This window comes from Talpa occidentalis, unplaced genomic scaffold, assembly GCF_014898055.3.
Source record: "Talpa occidentalis isolate TD23 unplaced genomic scaffold, MPIMG_talOcc4v2.1 talOcc4.13, whole genome shotgun sequence".
Taxonomy (NCBI): Eukaryota; Metazoa; Chordata; class Mammalia; order Eulipotyphla; family Talpidae; genus Talpa; species Talpa occidentalis.
The window spans coordinates 65,129,888-65,154,311 of NW_023601322.1; the positions used below are offsets into that span (position 1 = coordinate 65,129,888).

At 36.3% G+C, this 24,424-nt stretch overlaps 1 protein-coding gene and 1 non-coding gene across 11 annotated transcripts in view; both read left to right on the forward strand.

Annotated features, from left to right (window-relative positions):
- Nucleotides 1–24,424, forward strand: part of NR3C1 (nuclear receptor subfamily 3 group C member 1) — a 108,410-nt gene that overhangs the window by 60,891 nt on the left and 23,095 nt on the right. The gene's annotated exons all lie outside the window — the stretch shown is intronic.
- Nucleotides 5,468–5,574, forward strand: LOC119243906 (U6 spliceosomal RNA). The gene has a single exon (XR_005124890.1). It is a non-coding gene; the product is annotated as a U6 spliceosomal RNA (small nuclear RNA).

Below are 24,424 nucleotides of genomic sequence, written 5' to 3' on the forward strand. Positions count from 1 at the left end.
ATTCTTACCGAAGGTCTTGTTAAACTGAATGAACATGGCATCAATGGAACAGCTTATGACTCAACTGTCACATCATCCTGGACGAGCATCAGATGGATGTGAGCCAGGACATGATGTGATGAAAGACATTCATTTTTCTCCTCTTCCTGTGTTTTCTTTGCCATGAAACTATTCATCTGAAACCCATAGTAGTAATGATTCAGTTCATAATAAAAATTGAAAATATTTGCATATATTACCTCGTGAATTGAATGATTCTATATTCAATCACAATTTATTAAAATAGGTATTTTCTTTTATAAGGAGTCCATTAATGAAAGAATAATACTCTAAAGAACAGGTTTATATTAAATATTTAACCTCATTTTGCCTTCAGCTTTCTGAATATAAATAAAGTATATTAATACCAAAGGATATGATGCATGTGTTCTATTAAAAGTTTTGGCAGTTGGAAGACTTGTCTTCTTGTGTTGGAAAGGCACACCACTTGGGCCAGTTGCGAGCAGTATATATAGAAGTCCCTAAAAAGACCATGGTGGATAATGTTCTTTCTAGTTCTGTTACCTCTTTATTGGCTTATGCTTGTTAATATAGGACTTGTTTTCACTCTCTCTCAAACTCACTATTATTCTGAGGACATTGTTTAAGTGCATCATCACTTTAGTGGTAAGCTATCAGAGCATTTACCTTTACTTTTTTAAAACTCCTCAAATGAGAGCCTTGTAAATTAAAGAACACTAATTCCGAGTTAACACCTCAACCAAGCCTTTGGTAAAATAAAGTTTCCTTTAATATGGTTTGAATTAGATAGCATTCCATTATCTAATTGCTGATTTTTTTTTTTTTTTTTGGTGTGGTGACGTTTTAGTGTATTTCAGACTTTTGTCTAAACCAAGTAATATAGATAACTATTTTGAAAACACAGCAAAGTGTGTAAAACATCTGAAAGAAGAGTTTTGTGTATGCTCACAGATTGAAGAACTCTTTCAGTTTTATTGGCTTAGCTGCCTTCATTTAATACCTGCTACTCAAAAATATTTGGTGAATGAATGATAACATCTTTCAAGACATTTAGCCCTTCTCCTAAAAGCAGTGCCAAGATTTAGACTCTTCTCTTTTACATATCCATGTAAATTTCAGAATCAACTTGTCAATTTATATACATACCAAAAAAAAAAAATAAAACCCTGCTGGCTTTAGATTGATATTGAATTGAATTTATGGATTCATTCAGGGAGACCAGCCATGGTCAATATTATGTATTCCTCCACTTGGTTAGATAGTCTGTAGTTTCTGTCAGCACTGTTCTCTAGTTTTCCTTGTAGAGTTCTTGCACACTTTTTCCCTCACAAAAAAAAAAAAAAAAAATCAGCCATTTTTAGATATGTTTACCTTGGGTTTCAAATTTTAAAAGGAGTTAAAAATAGAGTGATTAAACAATTTTTGTTATTGTTTAAAATGCCTGTCTCCCCACACCATATTCCTGTTGCTGCTATTATAATGGCATTAATTTTAAATTTCATTCCCTAGTTGTTTGTTGCAATATGTAGAAAGAGTTGATTCTTGCATATAGTACCCTGTGATCATGTGCTTGGTTCTGATTTCTTTTTGGCCATTATTTTTTCAAATATCTTTTTGCTCTATCTCACTGGCTTCTCCTTGAATTTCATTACATGTGTATTAGACCATTTGATATTGTCTTGTAGCTAACTGAGGCAGTTAATTTTTCTTCGTTTTATCTGTGGGTTTTTTTTTTTAAGAATTTTTTTTTTTTTTAAAGATTTATTTATTTATTTATACAAGCACTGGGTACAGTCAGAAGCGCGGGAGGGTGAGAGAATTCACCAGAGCCAGAGCGGGGAGCAGAACAGGCAGACTGACGAAATACACTGCTGAGGGGAACAGCGGGTGGCAGGAGAGGTCTGCGTGCCATGTGAGACCCTCACCTAGCGGCAGGGGATCTGCTGCAGAGGCTGAGGGCAGCTTCGCAACTTAGCACCCAACCGCTGTGCCACCAGGGAGGCCCTTATCTGTGTTCTTTATACTGTATGAATTCCGTTGTTACTGAATATGAAACTGACTTAATCCTCTTACTTTTGGGTAAGCTACGTCTACCCTCAGCTATGTAATTCTTCAGTTCAGAGAGTTTGTATTTTTTTCTTAGCAGAGAAAGCACTCCAATCGTGTGCTTAGGAGGAGGATATGGATAGGGTAAAAGGAAGTAGGTTCAAAAACGAGATCAAAACAGACTGAAGAGTTCATCCTGGAGGAAAAATATAATCTGTAGAGAGAGGGAACTTCCCAAAACACATAATTTATATGCTTAGGTAAAAAAAATAACGGCATTCATCAAATAAGAGTGAGGGATTTTTTTTAAAAAGGGGCATTCAGAGAATAAAAGGAAACTCTTGGAAATTAAAGGGATGACACCATAACTAAAATGCCCAGTAGAGGGTTGAGAGATAAAGGTAAAATGATATCACAGAAATAAGGACAATAGGGAAAGAGAAGCACAACTGGGCATACCAGAAAGTGCACAAAACAGAAGGAAAGAAATCTTCTGTGGTTAGAGTATGGGAGGTAATGGATGAATTATCTACTACTTTTCCTAGTTATTTAGAATTTTAAAAATTTATGAAACGACATACAAACAACAAACAAAACACACATGTATGCAATTTAATGAGTTATCATAAAATTAGCACTGTGTAATTGTTAGGGGGAAAAGTATGTCCTAAAGCTAATTCCATGCAGGTTTTGTGGACTCCACCCCCACTCCAGACCAAAGCCATCAGGACATTGGGAAAGACAGATCCCATAACCACCAAAGGGAAGGTTGCTGGAACCTGAGGGTGGGGTTAAGCAGCCAGGTTTGGTATAAAACCAGACACGTGGGCTTTGTGGGGGGGCAGGTTCCCTTGCCTTTTTGGCTCTCCACCAGCTCACAGCGCTCGGCCAGCTCTCAGAGTGCCATTGGGTTTCCAGGTTGGCAGATAGGGTAGGACCCATTTAAGATTTTATTTCCCTATTTTCTCCCTGAGTTGTACATTCCCTCATTTCTCTTTCCCTTGTAAATAAACCTTTTATTAACCTTTGTGTGTGCCTGTAGTGAAGCATTAATAAGTCCCTTTTAAGCGCGTGGTGAGGACCCACAGCCACGCAACCCGTTTAATATCGGGGCTGCTCTGTAACATAATCACCAACAAGGACAAGAAGTAGAACAAAATAAGCACCTTAAAGCCTTCAGTGTGAGCTAGGATTTCAGTACCATTTTGCTCCACTTTCCCATAGTAACCACTGTTCTAACTCTAATGATAATTATTTTTTTGCCTTTCTTACTATCTATATGTGTGTGTGTATATATATTATATATTTACTATAATGTAGCTTAGTTTGCATGATTGTGGACTTAAATAGAACATTGTATGTTTTATGTCTGGCTTCCTTCATTGCTGTATGGAACTTTTATACATTACAGAGTACATTACTTTGTACTTTTGAGTAGTTTCTAGTTTTGATGTACTATGAAAAATGCTCCTGTCAAGTTCTTTTATATATTTCACTGTATACACACATTAATTTCTTTACAAGTGTTTTTTTTTGAGCGTATGTCTAGTTGTGTCACTGGATAGAATGCTCTTTTTAACTTGATTGGATAATAAAGTCTCCCAACGTGATTGCATCATTTAAACTTAGACCCTTCTTACTGTCGAATGTTTAATTTTTGCTAATATGTGTCATGTTATCCTATGGCAGTTTTAATTTGCATTTCCATGATAACTAATGAGGCTAAATAACTTACCATATTTTTTTGCCATTTGGAATTCATATTTCTGTTCTTTTATTTGAAACCCAAAGTTGTGTAAATTAGTAACTGTTCTCAAAGCACAAGTGGCTGGGGTGGTTTACCTTAGATTTTAATCTAAGATCTTACTATTTTGTCTGCTTACTAGTGTTTTTAAGGGAATTTTTTCAAAAATATACTTTATCCAAAATTTTTTGAGTGGCAAGCTGACTCCCATAATCTGGCCTCCCTTTTCTATTTTTTAAAAAATTTTGTTTTATATAATTCTTAAATCATTTTTCATTTTTGCACAATGTATGCATGTTCATTTTGGTTATATTCCCCATACAATTGCACCCCCCCCTATTTTGACCCTAGTCCTTCCTCTCCCCGCCCATCCCCACCCCATGTAGTGTGTCTCTGGTTTATAGTTGCTTGTTGATTTTGATATTTACTTTGTATTAATTAGTCTTTTTCCTCGTCCCTTATTTAGGTTTTCTAAATTCCTGCTATGAGTGAGACCATCCAGTATTTTTCTTCTTTCTGACTTATTTTGCTGAGAATGATCCCTTCTAGTTCCATTCATGTTGCTGCAAACTGCATGTGTTTATCTTTTTTGAATGCTGAGTAATATTCCATTGTGTATATGTACCACATCTTCTTGATCCAGTCATCTATTTTTGGACATTTGGGTTGTTTCCATAGCTTAGCTATTGTAAATAGTGCTGCTATAAACATAGGGGTGCAGGTACCCTTTGGAATTAATGTTTGTGTCATTTGGGTAAATACCTAGGAATGGAATTGCTGGATCATGTGGAAGCTCTATCTTTGGTAGGTCAAGAAATCTCCACACAGCTCTTTAAAGTGGTTGGACCAGTTTGCACTCCCACCAGCAGTGCAGGAGAGTTCATTTTTCTCCACAACCTCGCCAACATTTGTTGCTAGTTTTTTTAATATGTGCCATTCTCAATGGTGTGAGATGGTATCTCATGGTAGTTTTGATTTGCATTTCCCTGATTGCAAGTGATGTTGAACATTTTTTCATATGCCTGTTGGCCATTTGTATTTCCTCTTTGGAGAAGTTTCTTTTTAGCTCTTCTGCCCATTTTTGGACTGGATTATTTTCTTTGTTTTTGTTGGGTCTCATCAGCTCTTTGTAGATTTTTGTGATCAGTCTTTCATCATTAGTGTGTGAGAGAAACCCCACCATTTCTTTTTTTTTTAAGGAAGCTATAAATTTTCTTAATAGAAATAAAAACTTGTGTTAGAGAAAATATCTTTATCTGGAACATTTGGCTAATCATTTAATTTTCAAGCTCACATATATTTCACATGGTCTTATGGCTTAAAAAGTATCATGTGAGCAACACTAAGGCTATGAACATCACAGACTATACCATCAGACTTGAAATATTGGAAAATTTGATTTAAAATTAGGGGGATTATAGATTGTTATCAATGAATTAAGTGTGGAGTATCTAACTTACTATCTAAACACTCAAATCAAGAGAACACCCCCCCCCCCACACACACACACAGAGAAAAATGCCATGTCAATCAGTAGACGGTTCACCATAAGTATTTTCTATCAGGAGCAAATGTGGGGGGAAAGTCCTAAAATTAACCATTGGCTTACCTTGCTTACCCTTTTTGGAATTTAACTTAAAAGATGTTTGCAAAGGTGTGCTCACTTCGGCAGCACATATACTAGAATTGAAACAATACAGAGAAGATTAGCATGGCCCATGCGCAAGGATGACACGCAAATTCGTGAAGTGTTCCATATTTAAAAAAAAAAAAAAAGATGTTTGCAAGGGTATATGCAGTGGTATTTATAGTAGTGAAAATTTAAACAAAGAATAACCAATAATGAGGAAATGACTAAATTACAGTTAAATATTTTACAGTTATGAAAGAACAATGTATAGAAGGTTATCTGCTAACATAGGAAGTTCAAAATGTTAATGAACAAGCAATAACATATTAAAAGCTGGATATAAAACAGTTATCTATAGTGTTGTCCGTCAAATAAATATAACAGTTTTTTAAAGATTGAGGATATGTAAAGGAGTGTTTACTGGTTTTCTCTTACAAAAGTGAGGCTTTATTTTCTAATTTAAATTAAACCTTTTAGTGTTTTCTGAATTTGTAGCTATTATAATTGAAAAAGTATCTTCAAACTTAGTCTTATTCAATCAAGTACTTTATTATATCTAGTTATTTATTTTTGAATGTAAAGCAGTAATCTTGGAATAGAGTATGGATCATATAGAAGGAACATAACTCAGAAAAACTAGTTTTGGCCTTTAGAGATACAGTAATGTTTTCCTCCCTGTAGAGGTGCTAATATTGCATATATTCATCTTACCTTTTCCATGTGCAAGAAAAATGGGACAATCCCACACCTACAGCTACTCTAGCATGTACATGAGGTGTAACTATTCATGCTATCAGGGAAGGGAGCAAATTGCTTCCTATCCCAAATGAGACCCTCAGGCCCACAAATATAGTAAAATGTTATTTCAATTACCCACTGCAGTGGCAAGAAAGTGTGTGTATCCTGCAAGTTTTCTTTAGTCACACTTTCTCGTTTGTTTCAGGTTTAGGGTTTATGCTACATTTCAGAAATCTCAGTAATTTTTCCTTTAATATTTACTCTTTTTGAGCCTTGTGACAAAAATTAAAACTTTAAACAGGGGTGTTCTCAGATACTGTTTACACCATCTTCTCCCTTTTGGGGGGTGGGGGAAGGCTGCACATTTACTTAAAAGGCTGACTAACCTAACCACCTCCACTGTAACTAATATTCTCTTGCTCTTAATCCTCTTAATTCTTATGCTCTGATGTTATGATCCACTCTGTGGTAGTCCTAGAAAGTGATGGATAAGCAATAATGATTTCACTCATATTTGAAATATAAACTTAACAAAGGAACAGAAAATCAAAACCAAACAAACCCCGAGAAATCTGATTGTAAAATTGAAGCTGCCAGAGGGATTGTGGGTGGGGTGGGCACCCAGTGGACTGTGGTGGAGAACTCTAGGTGCGTGGTGACGGGTATGGCAGTATAACCTACATCTGAAGAGGCGTGCACCTGTATTGCCAAATCATGTACAAAGTTGTAAAGCAGTATTTTCTATAATTTTAAAATAAATAAAAATAAAGCCAACTTATTAAGGTAAAAATAAATGAATAAAAATAATACAGAGAGTGATAAAGTTCATCAGTCTACCTAGCAGGTAACAATTCATACTGTGATGTATTGTTTTACTATTCTAAAATCTTGTCACCTTTCATTGTTAATGTAGGAGAATCTTTTATCAACAATGAAACATTCAATCCAGAATTGTCAGATATTTATGCTATAAACTGTGCTTAAAATGTCAATTTTGTCATTCATGTTTTGGGAGTTGGGTAGATAGATGTTTGTGTTCTGTTTCAAACTATGGATGAGATTTTTATCACAGTCATTGTTCTATTGGTTTCTTTTCTTCCATAACCCCTCTCCTAAATCCTTGCAATTATTTTTAAGTGATGATTTTGTTAAAAGTAACGATTCTAAAAAATACTTTGGTATTTTGAGTTAAGTACTATTTTCAGAAGTTCCCTTTGCCTTGGACTTTGGAGCTATCATTTGACAGGAGTGTCACATCTGCACCGGTATTTCAACAGGTTTCGTTTCCTGTATATTGAACTAAACACATATAAGAACTCAGTTTAAAATTGCTTTCTAATGACTGACAGTTCACATTTTTAATACTTTCAAGGAAGAGGTTTAGTTTAATTAATATAATTTTATAGTACTTTTGTGAAGATACAAATTTTTTTATTTTATTTTTTACATCATTGTTCATTTTTATTTTATTTTTTTAAAAGATTGATTGATTTATTTATTTTATTTGTTTTAAAAGATTTATTTATTTATTTATACAAGCACTGGGTACAGTCAGAAGCGCAGGAGGGTGAGAGAATTCACCAGAGCCAGAGCGGGGAGCAGACAGGCAGAAGGACCGAAGCACACTGCTGAAGGGAGCAGCAGGGTGCAGGAGAGGTCTGCGCGCCATGTGGGACCCTCCTCCGGTGGCCGGGGAGCAGCCGGGGATCGAAGCGGCGCTGCAGAGGCTGTGGGCAGCTTCGCAACCCAGCGCTCAACCGCTGCGCCACCGGGGAGGCCCAAGATTTATTTATTTTTATGCAAGAACTAGGGTACAGGCCAGATGCACAGGAGGGTGAGAAGATTCACTGGAGACAGAGCAGGGAACAGAACAGGCACAAGGACCGAAATACACTGCTGAGGGGAGCAGCGGGCGAGACCGGAGAGGTCTGCTGGGCCATGTGGGTCTCTCTCCGGCCGGTGAGGATCAAACCCACACTGCAGAGGCTGTGAACAGCTTCACACTGCAGAGCTCAAGCGCCTGCGCCACCAGCCACCAGGGAGGCCCCATTATTCATTTTTAAACATTTGCTTCCCCCCACCCCCTCAGGTGCAGTCCCCATAGAGTTTCCTTCACCCATGCACCATCACCTCAGTCCCTGTGCTCCTCCCTTCCTCCCTCCGATCCTTCTCCCTCCTCCTCCCCTGCAATATGTCACTGATTTATAATTGTTTTTGCTTTGTTGTGTTTTGTACTGTTATTATTTTTTTTACACTGATGTCTTATTTGGTTCCCTTATATTCTTGCTATAAGTGAAACCATCCGATATTTTTCTTTTCCCTTCTGGCTTATTTCACTGAGCATGATTCGTGAAGATACAAATTTTGCCAACACTTTTAAAATACATCTGAGATTTTAAAATCTGCTAATTATTTTAGAAATAGAATTGATATTAATGATAAAATTATTATTTGGTTATAAATGGTTATCAGTTTCAAAGCTCTCAAATTGGAAGCTTTCCTTTATAACAATAGTATTGCTATTTATTCTTTCTCCCAAAAAAGGGCATAATTATGCCCTTGAAGTTTTTGCGTTCTGAAGAATATCCCCAAAACTTTAAAGCAAAAAAAATCACATCACTTGCTTTAAGTTTCTTTTCCATTGTCATATTGTCTCTAAAATGTTAACAGATACCATTTTAGAAGAAACATGTTACTTTTCTAATGAATATCCAAAATTAACTGCTATAATCTATAATCTACCCTTAGATCAACTATAAAAAAACAGACAATCTGAAACTTGCTTGTGTTTCGTTACCAAATTTTAGTGTGGTACTTACGTTGCTTATCGCTGTTATGAAATTTTATTGAAAAATGTGTAGGCTGACAAATATATTTAAGCCAGAGTACAGTGCCAGTATACATTATTATTCAGCTTGTTTAGATTGCTGTTTAATTATGTAATTTACCAAGGCATTTTAAGAAAAGTACCGAACTGGGCCTCCCTGGTGGCGCAGCGGTTGCGCACTGGGCTGCAAAGCTGCCCACAGCCTCTGCAGCACCAGTTAGATCCCCGGCTGCTGCCGGGTGAGGATCCCACATGGCGCACAGACCTCTGCTGCCGCCTGCTGCTCCCTTCAGCAGTGTACTTCGGTCCTTCTGCCTGCTCTGCTCCCCGCTCTGGCTCTGGTGAATTCTCTCACCCTCCCGCGCTTCTGACTGTACCCAGTGCTTGTGTAAATAAATAAATAAATCGTTAAAAAAAAAAAAAAAAACAACAACAACAAAAAAAGAGTCCATCTTTTTAAAAAAAGAAAAGTACTGAACTTTAGAACAATTCACATGTATTTTTAAAAATGTAGTCAACCCTTTTTAAAATCTGTATCTGGAGAATGCAGGGTATTTAAGCACATTTGGCTGTAGTTTCTGTGAAAAAGGAGTTCTGACATCCTGTAGTTATGATAAACATAATTGTTCTAATTTAATCTACCACACAGTTAAGATAGCCAAAAGTTTATTGCTGGTGTATGCTAAAAATTTAAAAAGCAGTAGATTTGGAATCCTGAATTCAAATTTAGACTTTGTATCCCAAGACATAGTATATAGTCTTGGGACTAACTCTCTAGCATTTCTGAGTCTTCCTTTCTGCAGCTGTAAAATGGGATTAGTGATAACTACTTTCAAGATAATAATGAGGATAATGCTGTATCTATCAAGTGCTAGCACATAAGAAGTGCTAAATAAATTATAGCTATTATTAAATAGTGCAACTGAATGTAAAATTATACTTTAGTGGCCTTAAATTGAATAACTATTTTTTACTTTATTAGTATGAGAATGAACATTAATTTACAGTCATCATTCTTCCTGGTCAATAGATATAAACCTTGCATCTATAAAGAATAGTGCTAGTCAGCTTTCTGGTTAAGGATATGTAACACTAAGTTCACTGTATTTAGATGTTACATATTTTCTGAAACAGTACAACAATCACTATTCATATCATTGTATATTATTAACTGAATACTTTGAGCAGAGTATTTCAGAAAAATTAAATACCTCTCAGAAAACTCCAAAGTCTAATAAGTCAGTCAAACATATTAACACGCTTCAGAATACCTCCAAGGGAAAAATGGTTTTCTGAATATGCAAAACACTATTTGTTCTCCTAATTCGTATGGTCTCCATATTATTTTATAACTTAATGGGAAACATAACATTGTCTTAATTTGGAATATGAGTGTGCTATTTTAAGATTTAAGTCACTATAACATAAACTTAATAAAATGAAAGTGACCTCAGTGCTTTCAAACCCGTTGGCTATAGCTAATTTTTATTCCATAGTAATATCAAGGATAGTCAGAAGAGGGAAAAATATTTTTTAAAGATTTATTTATACAAGCATTGGGTACAGTCAGAAGCACGGGAGGGTAAGAGAATTCACCAGAGTCGGAGCGGAGAGCAGAGCAGGCAGACTGACAAAGTACACTGCTGAGGGGAGCAGTGGGCGACAGGAGAGGTCTGCATGCCATGTGGGACCCTCGCCGGTGGCCCGGGATGGAACCAGCGCTACAGAGGCTGCAGGCAGCTTCGCAACCCAGCGCTCAACTGCTGCGCCATTGGGGAGGCCCAAAACAAATTATTTTTTATGTTAACTTTTCCATATGACTATCTACTTGATGACTCATAGTCTTTTAAAAACTCTTTAGTCAAGTATTTCTCAGCAGTTATAAATGATAGTAAATGTCCAAAGCTCCAGAATTCAAAAATGGTATGATTTACTTAAAGCTAAAATGAAGTACAAAACATCAACATAATGACGTAATTGTAAATTAAACTGCAAACCCAAAATAGACCATAATGGATGAAATCTACAAAGTAGACATAATGACTGACACCAAAGAGGATCCAAATGTACAAAATACAAAAGTTGTGAGTAAAAGCCCAAATTCAAGCTTACAATGTGATTATAAATTATCTAATCACAATAGTATTTAGCTATTAGACCTGCTGCTGAAGGCACCTACTAAATAGCACCATAGTTGAACCCGCTTAATAAAAAAAATGAGCAGATAGTGCCACCCTAATCCCTATAAAATCTAGTAAAACCACAAATCCATTGGTATATGAGAGAAAAATCAAGTAATAAAAGACCTAAAAATCTAATCACAGGGTAGATGCAAGCTCAAAAGAAAAAAACTTCCACAGCAATCAGTTTCAACCCTGGACATATAATTAGCTATCTGATTAGAAAAAGAGTAATTGTACCATTGTCTCAGACCTATTCTTACCTTCTTTGAAGATGTCACATTCACATGTATTCTCTCGGAGGAAACAGCAGATGGAAACAAAATCAGGCTTCATTTTAGAAATAACTATGTAATGAAAAAGTTTTCCCTCATTTTTCTTGCTGCTTACTCTTGGTCTTAGCATTCTGTTTGCCACATCCTTAAAATCCTTGTCACTTAATGCTAACGCAGGCCTGAGCGAACAGAACTGAGGACATGCCTGAGAAAGCGCTTGGGGTCTGCAGTCCTCGTCCTACTTTGACTCTTGGTTTGAAGAGTGAGAGATGACACAGATGTTAGGAACTCTGTTTCCTCAGGCAACGATCAGACTAAGAACTGATCCTTCCAATGGAAAGAAAGGCAATATTTCTTCTGATACATGTTAGATTGGACTTGAAGGAAGAAGTAAATAGATAAATAAGCAGATAAATAAGCAGGTCCGGATCAAGGTCTTTCGCAGATCAGAGTATATTCTTCCCTACCTCTAGCCCAGACCCCACCTTGAGATGTGCAGCTTCTTGGAGTTTATTGCTTCTTCTTCTTTTTTTTTTTTTTTTCCTTTTTACAAATAAGGAACTTAAGCCCAGAGGTATTAGTGACAGGCCATTTGGTGACTTAGAGATTTGAAAAAGACATCTTCTCCACAAATATACTGAAAATGTTTATATTACAGTAAAATGATTTTGTTGTTCTAACCCTCCTCCCTAAGATGAATGAGTATAAATGATATATAATTTGAAAGGACAATTTTAATATATACCTAAGTTAAAAAAGCTATAGGACTATTGCAAAATGTAGTCTCTTCTTTGTCTTGCTAAGTAAGGTAAGTGCATCCAGCTAAAACCATTTAATGGAAATAATGTGAAAGCCTTTCCTCTCCCCCCGCCCCAGTAGTTTTCTATTTAATTTGAAAACTATTCCATAGCTTGTTAGCAAACAAATCAGTAATCCTTTAGCTGATGCAGGGATAACTGGTCAGAAAAATAGAATCATCTGTGCTGCTGAATATTTACATTTTTCCTGATGAAAGGTAAGAAAATTGCATGTCACTTTAATATGTAAAACCACCTTTTAAGGTCAGAGGGAAAAAATAAAAGTAAATACTGACTCAAGCCAATTACTCGATCTGTATAGTCCCTGGCCTCGAGTCTGTTTTCAGTCTCTTTTTGGACTTGTGTTGAGTCAAAGTATTTTTTAGAGCTGCCTCGGAATCACAGACAGTGTTAACCTCAATTTTAAAAAATAAGGAAACAAAACAAATTTAAAACAAAAAGATAGTTTAGAAGTTTTTAAAATGTATTTCTGGTCCCTATTAAGTTTTCTCTTTTTTTCTACATTTGATGTTAAGGCTTTATGGCAAGGGTTTCTTAACCTCTTGACACTTGCCGCTGGATAATTCTTTGTTTGGGAGGGAGGGGCTATCCTGTGCACTGTGGGATAGTTAGCAGGACCTTTTCTTCTCACTAGACAGCTATAGCAGTTCCCCAGTTGGGACAATCAGAAATGCCTTCGGACATGGCCAGATGTCTCCTGGGGGGCAAAGCTGCTCCCAGTTAAGAACCACTGCTTTATGGTATTTGAACAAAAACTGGTAACCCCAGTGAGAATACATGTAATTCCATTTATAGTTAAAGTTAATCCAGTTGTAGCAGCTTTATTTCCAGCTTTATTTCCCTTCATGTTAATTAATGTTTGTTCTGAGGCAATAACGTCCTTTTTAACTTTTGTTTAAGTGGGTTTCTTGCATTTTACTATAAATTTAACTACATTCACTTAAAATGAAGTTTAAACCAACCATGCCATTTGGGTTTGAAATACTTGATGCTCTCTATTCCTTTCTCTTTGGGGGAAATCTCCAACTGTGTTGCCAGGTACAGTATTGTTCCCATTTAGAAGAAACAAGGCAGTTGAAATTCAGACTACTACACTGTGAGTTAGTTTATGATTTCTAGCCTTTATGAGAGTCAGCTTATTTTATAATATTTAGAAATTTTGCTTAAGTAACATTGCTGTATGTTTCAGATGTGTATTATTATAAATCCATCTTTCAGTATGTAATTGACCCCCTTTACACAGTTTACACACACCCCCTTTTTTGATAACCACTAAATTGGTCTTACAGTCTAAGTTTATTTTGTTTTATTCATTCATTTGGTTTCTCAATGTACCACATATGAGTGAAATCATGCTTTGTTTGAAAATACAACTATTTTTTTTTCATGTATTTTTAAATGTTTTCTTACATCTTTGTTAGTTTTTGGATAGTATTTGATTTCCCTTCCAGTGTGGTCCCCATAGTTATCCCACCACTATAGCACCTATGATCCATCACCACAGCCCCATGTGAGCTTCCTTCCCCTGCTGTAGGCCTTCCCTGTGCCTTCCCCTGCTGTAGGCCTCAGGTCTGTGGTCAGCTTGCAAGTTTTGCTTTCTTCCCTCCCCCCGCCACACACACGTTGTTTGAGTTCTCTATATTCCATATATAAAAACCATCTGATATTTGTCTTTTCTTTTGATTTGTTTCACTTGTTTCTTTTGATTTCTCTTCGGTTCCATCCATGTTGCCGCAAATGACATGAATTTCTTTTTTGATCATTGTGTAGTATTCCACTGTGTATATATACCACATCTTCTTGATGCATTCATCTGTTTGGGGGCATTTGGGTTGTTTCCATAGCTTACCTATTCTCAATAGTGTTGCAATAAACATGAGTGCAGGTTTCCTTTCCAATTAGTGTTTTTTAGTCTTTTGGGTAAATTCCAAGAAATGAAATCGCTGGGTCATATGTTAGATCCATTTTTAGTGTTTTGCGCAACCTCCACACAGCTTTTCATAGTGGCTGAACCAGTTTGCATTGCACCAGCAGTGTAAGAGGGTTTCTTTTTTACCACATCCTCACTAGCATTTGTTGTTTCTGGTTTTTTTAAATATGGGCCATTCTCACAAATTTGAGGTGGTATCTCATTGTGGTTTTAATTTGCATTTCCCTGATAATAAGTGATGTTGGACATTTTTTTCATGTACCTGTTGGCCATTTACAAATCTTTGGAGAATCGTCTTTCTCAGTTTTCTTTATAACAGCAATTCTGAAAATGTAGTCATATCCCCTGGTTGTCCCCAGGACCCTTTCAGAACTATTTTCATGGTGATACAGAGACAGTACTTGCTTTGTTCATTGTGTTGACTTTTGTACTGATGGGACAAAAACAATGAGGAGGAAAAAAACTGTTGGCATCTTAGCATCGATTATACACTGTATTCACTTCCCATGTACTCACAGCTAAAGGAGAAAGTCATTCCCACTTCAGAATATCCCTAAGAAACCAAAATATTAATTCTTCTAAACCCCCACTCTTGAATATACATGTCTTGTAAATTTCTATCCGTGTGACAAAATGGGAAGCAGCAAAAAGTACTTATGCCACAGATACCATTTAATGATTATCTCAAAGAAAGGCATACATAACACTGTTTAATTTGTGAGCTGGACAAGCCTCCTTTTTCATGGAATACATGAAACCGTCTCTGGTTTTCAACTTGGGGTATTTAGTAGATGTATTCTCTAAACTAGTTGAAGTGAGCTTACTACTTTAAGGAAAACTGAGAGTAGTTGTTGCCAATTGATAAAAATTAGAGATTTTAAAAAATTAGAATTTTGAAAGATTTGTGTCTGCCACGGTGAGCCTGTCAAGTGTGACTCTCATTGTATAATCAACCGTGTCAACATTTGGAAGATCTGTATAACTCAGTGAACCAGTATTTTCCAAATGAGTAATGTTTGAGAGTACAAAATTGGTAATGGATAAAAGAGCCATTCAAAGATCAAGATAGAGCAATAGATTTTAATGTTACAGAGTTTAAAGTGTTCACCTATATAATTTCAGATTCCACATTGCAATACTAATCCTTTAAAAACATTAATTGTCAAATCTGGGTGTAGTGTTGGGGGAAAAAAATCTAAAATTAACTTAAGCTTCTGGTTCACAAGACTGTAGCACTTTTCTTTCTTTGGGATCCTCCAGAAGGAAAGGTAGAGTTTGGGGAGGGAGAAAAAATTCCTGGAGGTTGAGGAGATACAGATATTAACCAATGCTCACCAAGTGTATTTGGAGCACTGGAGCACTGGAACTCGGATTTGTCCATATATTTGTCATTTCTCTTCCTAGTAATACAATGTCACGAGAGTTGGCTAAAAAATACTCTGTTACTCAAACCTAATTAAGATTCATAATCATTTCAGTAATGCATTTCATGCATGGTATGACTTGTATATGGTATCTGACCTGTGTGTCTTCACAATGTCTGACATTCAGGTGCAGGAAGTGTCTGCTAAATAAAAGGCTGTAATTTCTCTGCATATTCTGTGTACTTCCATACTCCACCCATTACTGTCTATCCATGATACTCCATTAATTCATTGTGGCTTTTGTTACAAGAGAATTAAGTAGAAAAACTTAGCTTTTTGCATTAAAAAACAAAAACAAAAGCGTATCTCTGAGGTAAACCAGATAATCTCAGAAATGACTTGTGAGATTGTGAGTGGGAAATAGCGTTCAGGTATTCAACTGGAACAAGGCATTTTGTTCCTATGACTCTTTACGATATAGTGTATTCATAATAGACCCTCTTAGCATCTTCAGAATGTTTGGCACAACTGTAAATACACACTGAGCAAGACCTGGACATTTTAGCTTTTCCATTCAAAGGCACTGTAATATGTACTTTAATTATGCTGTGCCTTTTGCTTTGCTATGCATCCTTATTTAAAGGTGGTGATTCCTTATGGTTTCCCTTTGAATTCTAGCCATTTTGTTGCACCCTAGCCTTTTAGCAGTATCATAGGGGTCACTTTTGCAATTGAATATCATTTTGCATTTATCCATTTTTCTCAATGTTCTTTATAAGCCATTTCTATTCTTGCATTTATGTGGCAAAAGCAGATATTTTTCCACTTATGTGTGTGGTATACATGGCAGCTTTCCATGTACTCAGTTCTTATCTGATGTAGCCTAGAATGAATGAGGACCTGAAGGAATGCCAAAAGCCTGACTTAAGTTTCAGATTCTTACATACAGTCCTGTTAGTCTATTTGTTCATTAAGTTTAACGTTCTCTTTTGTCATCTATAGCTCACAAGTGAGTGATCTGAGCATATTTGTGTATGTGCTAATAATATAAGTGAGAATTTGGGAATACTATGTTTTAAACAATATTGCCACTTCCCACTAATACATGCTTTTCATAAAATATTCAGATTTCCTGGAAAGGAAAAGAATGACCATCTATTGAGTGTCTTCTCGATGTGTGAAGTATATGCTAGACTTTCTGTTTTCTATTGTTTTAACAACACACGCAAATGATGTCCTTCTAAGTTTACTGATGAGGAAATGGAGGCTCTAAATACTACATTCCTTCCCAGTGTCACCAAAGCTTTTAAGTGGTAGAGCTGGGATCTGAAACATGTCAGTTTGACCACAGATAGGCTCCCTAATAAACCTCCTACTACTGTGTGACCTCATCTAGGGGTGATGACAGCCTTTTCAGTGTTGTTGAGATGATAAGTGAGATTGTAGTCATGAAAGTTTAAAACTCAGAAATATTACAGCATATCCTATTTAAAAGTTTAAAATACATAACATATGTAAATGTTTATAAATATATGTTTAATTGTCTGAGGAGACATTACAGGATTAACCTTTCAAATCTTTATTACACTCATTTTCCAGCAACTAAATATGCAAACAACTGGTTGGTCCCTAAAAATAGATGTCAGATGACAGAGATTGGCTGAGCAGGAATAGGAGCATCTTTTGAACAGAAGCCAAGGAAGTTTTTGCTTCCCTAACACACTGCTCTGTTCACTCACTCCAAAACCTCCCTACTTCTCCATAAAGCTGGCACAGAATAGCTCCTCTCCATTAGTCCCAAGTTTCCATTAATCAAGGGTAGGGTGTGCCAGACCTACAGCAGAGTCATTTCAGGTTATTCTCTTCCCTGGCAGGCTTTCAATATGTACTTAGCCCAGTCTCCCAAATCTAGCAGAGAATCAATGCCTTGTGATAAGGAAGAAAGCATCCAGAAAATCTTCTTGATGGTGTTCAGGGAACAATGTGAAACGTTGGGGCCAATTCCCAGAAATGGGGTGGTGAACACTGTCCTGTTGACTGGGCCTCTTAAATAAGCAGAGGGTGGCAAGGTGTAGTAAGCTTCGAGTATAGACGAGCTTGCATCTGTTGGCCTACTTAAAGTGATGTTTATAAAAGGAGTTGTCATTTTATAAATTTTAACATTCCTACAATAGAACAACCGGTAAGCTACTTAACAAATATAATTTCTAACCATGTGATAATCAAAGCAACTTCTTAAGTTCGTTTGCTCTGTGAATTAGTTTAAGCATGTTTACAATTGAGATTTAGTACTCACTGCCTGAAATAAACAAAAACATGCGGTGATGAGGGATGACAAAGAGGTAACACCCAACCCTACTTTTATTCCTAAATGCTATCATTTTTAGAGAATAGGCAGATTAAGAAAGTTTTAGGAAGTGGTAATGATAGCTTTATGAACTTTTCTTATATAGGTGATAAATAACACACTTTAATACCTCGATTATTCAGAATCAACAGATTGCTAACATCTGTGGTTTTGAAGAACATATAACCAAAGAAGGAATGAGAAGTCTTTAATTAGAAACACTTTGGCTACATAGTTTAGTTTTGGTTGTAAAGCTAGAGTCTCAGATGAAAATTCCTTAGGATGCTACACAGGAAACCATGTATTGTTAAGTGTTTTATTAATTGTTCTCCAGCATTATGAAGTGTTCATTCACCTATAAAAAATATATGAGCAAATGTGGTAAAGTGCAAAGAACTGGTGAATGTAGGTAAAAGGTATGTGCCCATTATACAGGTGTTTCAACTTTTTTTAAATTGAAATATTACTCAGTTTTTATTTTATTTTTTAATGAAGTAGCATTGTTTTACATAATATTTTGACAATTTAGGAAGTTTCAGGTGTGGTCACTATAGCTCTCCCACCACCAAAGCATCCATAGTTTTCCATCATAGTCCATTCTTTTTGTTTTTCTTTATTTTTTTATTAAGGTAGTACTGGGACACTCCTATTGGGTATTATCACCATATTTCACCACCAGAGACCATTCTGTTTCCTTCCCTCTTTGTTCGTACCTCTTCTCCATCCCACCCTCTCTGGATGCTTTTGTTCAAAAGTCACTTATCAAGGATTAGTTTATAAGATTGTCTTATCTGACTTTTAATTTAATTACTTTATATTCCACATATTAGTGATACCATCCAGTATTCATCTTTCTCCTTCTGACTTATTTCACTTAGCATTATCCCTCAGGTTCCCTCCATATTGCTGCAAATCGCATGAGTTTATCTGTTTTGATTGCTGAGTAGTATTCCAGTGTGCTGTATACCACATCTTCTTGGGCACTTAAGTTGTTTCCATAATTTAGCTGTAGAAAACAGTGCTGCAATAAACATGGAAGTGTAAGTTTCCTTTTGAAAGTGTTTTTATTTTTTTTTTTTTTTTGGAGGGGTAGATGCCTAGGAGTGGAATTACTGGGTTGAATGTTTAATGTTTTGAGTCACTTCATACTGCTTTTTGTAAGGACTGGATCAGTCTGCATTCTACACCAGCAGTGTAGGAGAGTTCCCTTTTCTCCATATTCTTAACGACACTTGTTATTTCTGGTCTTTTTGAAATGGGCCACTCTCACTAGTGTGAGATGTTGTACCTCACTGTGGTCTTAATTTACATTTCTCTAATAAGTGATTGTGAGCATTTTTTCATGTGCCTGTTTTCAGTCTGTATGTCTTAGAGAAGTGTCAGTTTAGTTATTTAGCCCATTTTTTCAGTTGGGTTGTCTTTGTGTTGTTTTATGAATTTTTTGTGTATTTGTGATATCAGTTCTTTATCAGATGTATGATGTGCAAATATTTTCTCCCTCTCAATAGAGTGTCTTCATGTTAGTTATGGTTTCTTTCATTGTACAGCATCTTTTTAGTTTCATGTAGTTCCAGCTGTTCATGTTCTTTTTTGGTTTCCTTGCTATTGGGATGGATCCCTGAAGGCATCACTGAAACTTATGTCATGAAATGTTTTGCCTATGTTTTCTTCTGTGTATTTTGTGGTTTCAGGTTTTACATCTATTTTGAGTTGATTTGGGTGTATTGTATGAGATCATGGCCTAGTTTCATTCTTTTGCAAACAGCCGTCCACTTTTTCCAACATTTATTGAAAAGGCTATCACTGTTCCAGTGTATGTTTTTGGCTCCTTTGTCATATATTAACTGTTCATCTATATGTGGGTTTATTTATGGGCTCTCAGTTCTGTTCCATGGTCTGTGTGTCTGTTTTTGTTCCAGTACCAGGCTGTTCTAGTTACTACAGCATAATAATACAGCTTGGGGCCTGGAAGTGTGATATTTCCATTCTCTTTCTTCATCAAGATTGCTTTCGGTATTCAAGGTCTTTTGTGATTTGTATGAGTTTCATTAGTATTTGCCCTAGTTCTTTGAAATACACCATTGATTTTTTTTATTGGGATTGCTGAGCATGGGAATATTTTTCCATTTCTTTGTGTCATGTTCTGTTTCTTTCAACAATGTCTTAGTTTTCTCTCTTAATTTCTTCACTTTGCTTAACTGTTTCAATTAGTTTTTCCATGGAGTCTTGAGCATTGTATATGTATGTCATCTGCAAATAATGATAGCTTTACTTCTTTCCCAATTTGGATCCCTTTTATGTCTTTCCCAGTCTAATTTCTCTAGCTAGAACTTCCATGTTGAACAGCAATGGTGACAGTGGACATCCTTGTCTTGTACCAGATCTTAGTGGAAGAGCTTTCAGGTTTTTACCATTGAGCATATTAGTTATAGATTTGTCATAAATGGTTTCTATTATGTCATGTTCCATTAACCCCATTTTTCGGAGTTTTCAACATAGATAGATGCTGGTCTTACCAAATAGATCTACTTGCTATGATCATACAGTGTTTAAATCTTTCTTCTTTTTTTAATCTTTTTATTGATGTGATGAATTGTGTTGATTGATTATTGGATGTTGAACCATCCTTGTGTTCCTGGTATGGCTCTCACTTGGTCATAACATATGATTCTTTTAATGCATTGTTAGATTTGGTTTGCTAGAATTTTATTAAGGATTTTTGCATCTGCTCATTAGAGAAATTGGTCTGTAATTTTTTGTGTGTTGGTTTTGGTATAAGAGTAATATTAGCCTCATAAAAAGTATTTCTAAATATTCTTCTTTTTCAGTTTTTTGGAAGAGTTTGGCCAAGATAGACATTAGTTCATCTTTGGAGTTTTGGAGGAATTTACTTTTGAAGCCATATGGTCTTGGACTCTCTTCGGGGGGTCGGAGTATTAATTAATGTTCTAGTTTCCTTGCTTGTGATTGATTTGTTCAGAGTTTCTGTTCCTCCCCTATTCAGTCTCAGATGATTGTATAATCATAAGAATTTTTCCATCTCTTTTAGGTTATTTAATTTGTTAGCATATAGATGTTCTTAGTAGTCTCTAATTATCCTCTGAATTTTCTGGTTCATCTGTGATTTCTCCACTTTCAATTTTGATTCTATTTGAGATTTCTCCCTTATTTACTTGGTGAGCCTTTTAGGGGTTGGTCTTTCCCCCCCAACCCCCAAAGAACCAGCTTTTGGTTTCATTGTTATTTTAGACTTACTAATTTCTATATCATTTACTTCAGTTTGGATTTTTTTTTTATGTCTGTTCTTCTACTGACTTTGCATTTGTTTTTTCTAATTCTTAAAGTTGAGAGAGGTGTTTGTTGGTTTTTTGTTTTGTTTTGTTTTTTGAGCTCCACTGTCTTCATGGGGCCTGAACTGCTATGTATTTCCTTCTTAGTACTGCTTTTGCTGTGTCCCTTAAGTTTTGGATGATTATGTTCTGGTTTTCATTTGAGGTATTTTTAATTTCTTCTTTGATTTTTTTTTTCATTATCCCAGTAGTCTTTCAGTAGTGTGTTTTTCAGTGTCCATGTATTAGAATATTTTCCTACTTTCTTCTGACAGTTGACTTCTAGCTTGCTATCTTTATATAGGTCTAAGAAAATGAGTAAGTTCTCAATCTTCGTGAAAGTATTGACATTTGTTTTGTGTTTCAGAATGTGGTCTAGAGAATGCCCCATGTATGCTTGAGAAAAAGACATATTCTGGTTTTTGGAGGTGCAGTGCCCTCTGTATGTTTGTGAGGTCCCTGGGGTCTAACTCTCTATTTAAGGATATTGTAGCCCTGTTTATTTTCTGCCTAGTTGATCTGTTCATTAGTTGAAAGTGGGGTGTTGAAGTCTTCTGCCACAAATGTGGTTTTTAATGTTTTCAGAGTTGACAGTAGTTGCCCAATGTATTCTGGTGATCCTTCACTTGGTGCCTATGTTAATGAATATTAGATCATCTTAATGTGTTGGTCCCTTTATCATTTATAGTGACCTTTCCTTTCTCTTGTTACCTTTTTTAATTAGAAATCTATTTGTCTGATGTAAATATGGCCGCCCCTGCCTTCTTTAGAGTCCTATTTGCTTGTATGATTGTTTTCCAACCCTCTACTTTTGAGCCTATGTCTTTGGAGTTTAGGTGTATTTCCTGGAAATAGCAAAAGGTTGGATTCTGTTTTCTGATTCAACTAGCTATTTAATTGGTGAGTTCAGTTCATTTACAGTGATTATTGATAGGTGATAGTCTGTTGCTGCCATTTTATTCTTAATTTTTTTGGGTTAATCTGTTTCCTTATTTAGTTCTTTTAGTGTGTTCCTGTTTTCAGTTTCAAATGTGTAGGCTCCTTTAAATGTTTCTTGGAGGGATGGTTTAGTGTTTGCAAACTCCTTGAGTTTCTCTATACTGACCAGGCCTTTATTTCTCTCTCGAAGCTGAAGGGAGTCTTAACAGGATAGAGGTTTCTTGGCTGGTAGTATTTATCTTCAAATTTTTGTAACACATCACTACATTCTCCCCCTGCTAATAGTGTTTCTTCAAAGAAGTCTGATGTTAGCCTAATTAGGGTAACTTTATAAATTACCTGCTTCTTCCCCCTTGTCAGCTTCAGTATTCTTTTTTTCACCCTGATTTTTGGAACTTTCACTACTGTATGTCTTTGTGTTGATCTTGTTTTATCCAGGTATGTAAGTGTTCTTGTGTAGACTCCCTGGATTTGTACATTTCTTTCTTTCTCTAGGTTCAGGAAGTTTTCTCCATTAATTACTTTAAACACATTTTCTGTTCTTTTCACTCTTTCTTCCCCCTCTGGTATTACCATTATTCTTAAGTTCCCTTTTCTCATGGAGTTGATAGTTCTTGGAGTGTTTCTTCATTCGACTTCTGCAACTTTCTCCTGAATTTTTCACCTCCTGTATTTTTTTTTCTTTTGAAAACCTTAAACTTCATTTTTGTCTTATTTAGAGTTTCATTTTATGTCTTCAGCTCATTGATTACCTTGCTAAGTACATTTTCTTTGTTTTTCTGCGTTTCCTTCCATTTCTTGAATTTATTCATTGTAATTCTAAACTCTGTATCTGATAGGTAGAACATAACTTCCATATCTATGAATTGGGATTCTGGGGATTGTTCTCTCTCTGTGTTGTAACATTTGCTTAAGGACTCATGTTGCCATTTTTTGGGTTTTTTTAGCTTTGGAACTCAGTTGCTGAATGTGGGGTTTCCTCTAGGCCTGTCTCCTTCTCCCTCACCGGCCAGGGTTCTCAGCTATCTGGGAGAGCCACTGACAGGGCCTCACAGGAGGTTGGCTGACTCCCTGGTGTGGGTCCAGGATCTCACCAGTATGTGCAGGTACTGGTGGGGATCTTGTGAGCAGTTACAAGGCCTTTGTAGGTCTATTGGGGCTCTGTAAAAAGTCAGAGGCTTCTGCTGGTCTGCGCAGGCACTGATTGGGTCTTACGGGAGGTTTTGAGGTATACACAGGTTGTGAGTTCTCTGGCCAGTCTGGCACCCTTCTAACGCAGGTCCTGGGTCTCAACAGTCTGGGCAGACACTGGTGGGCTGTCACAGCAAGTTGCATGGTCTCTGCAGGTTTGGGTGGGTACTGACCACATCTCACAGGTCACACGGTCTCTGGCCATTCTGGCACTCGCCTTGATGCAGGTCCAGGTCTCACTAGCCCCGTCAGGAGCTGGTGAGGTCTCACAGAAGGTTGTGAGGTCCCTGCTGGTCTGGGTGGGGGCTGGTGGCTCTTTCAACTTTTCTGAGTTTGAAAGTTTTCATAACTATTTGGGAGAATATTGGTTTTTATGCACTAGCAAATCATAGACCAGCACTTGTGGTGAGAAGTCTGCAAATGAAAAAATCTAGTAGGGAAAGAAGATCCCATCCTCCGTCCCTTTCTCAGTATGAGGGGAATACCCATTTAGGAGGAATGACAGAATGGTCCTACTGTTGTAAGATTAATACTTTTTCCAGTCTTACTGTAAGCCAAGTAAGAGTGGCATCAAAAGGAAAGTTTGTGGGCAAGTCTTTTCAAAGCAAAAAAAAAAAAAAAAAGAAGAAGAAAAAAACAACCCTGAAGTTTAAGCTAGCATGATATTGGGAATGAGATATGAAGGCCCAAACGCCAAGATTATAAAATATTCTAACTCCAGGAGAGGGCAGGGGTAGAATTGTAATGAGATTTCATGATTGAATTTAGCAAGATGTCTGTATAAGATCTTAAAAAAAAATTGATATCCTAAACAATTTTGAGATAGGCGGCATCTTTGTGGAGTGATTGGACACGTACTAGGTCTTGATCATGGTGGCACTTACACAACTAACAGAACCCATCCACTGGTACTCTTATAGATGATGTATTGCTAGTGTATATGGACTTAGGTTGATAAATGTGATTATAAATATAAATCCCAAGCAACTAAAAATTATAAATTCTAAGTGAGCCACAGTTTCACCATTCTTTTTTTTTTTTTTTT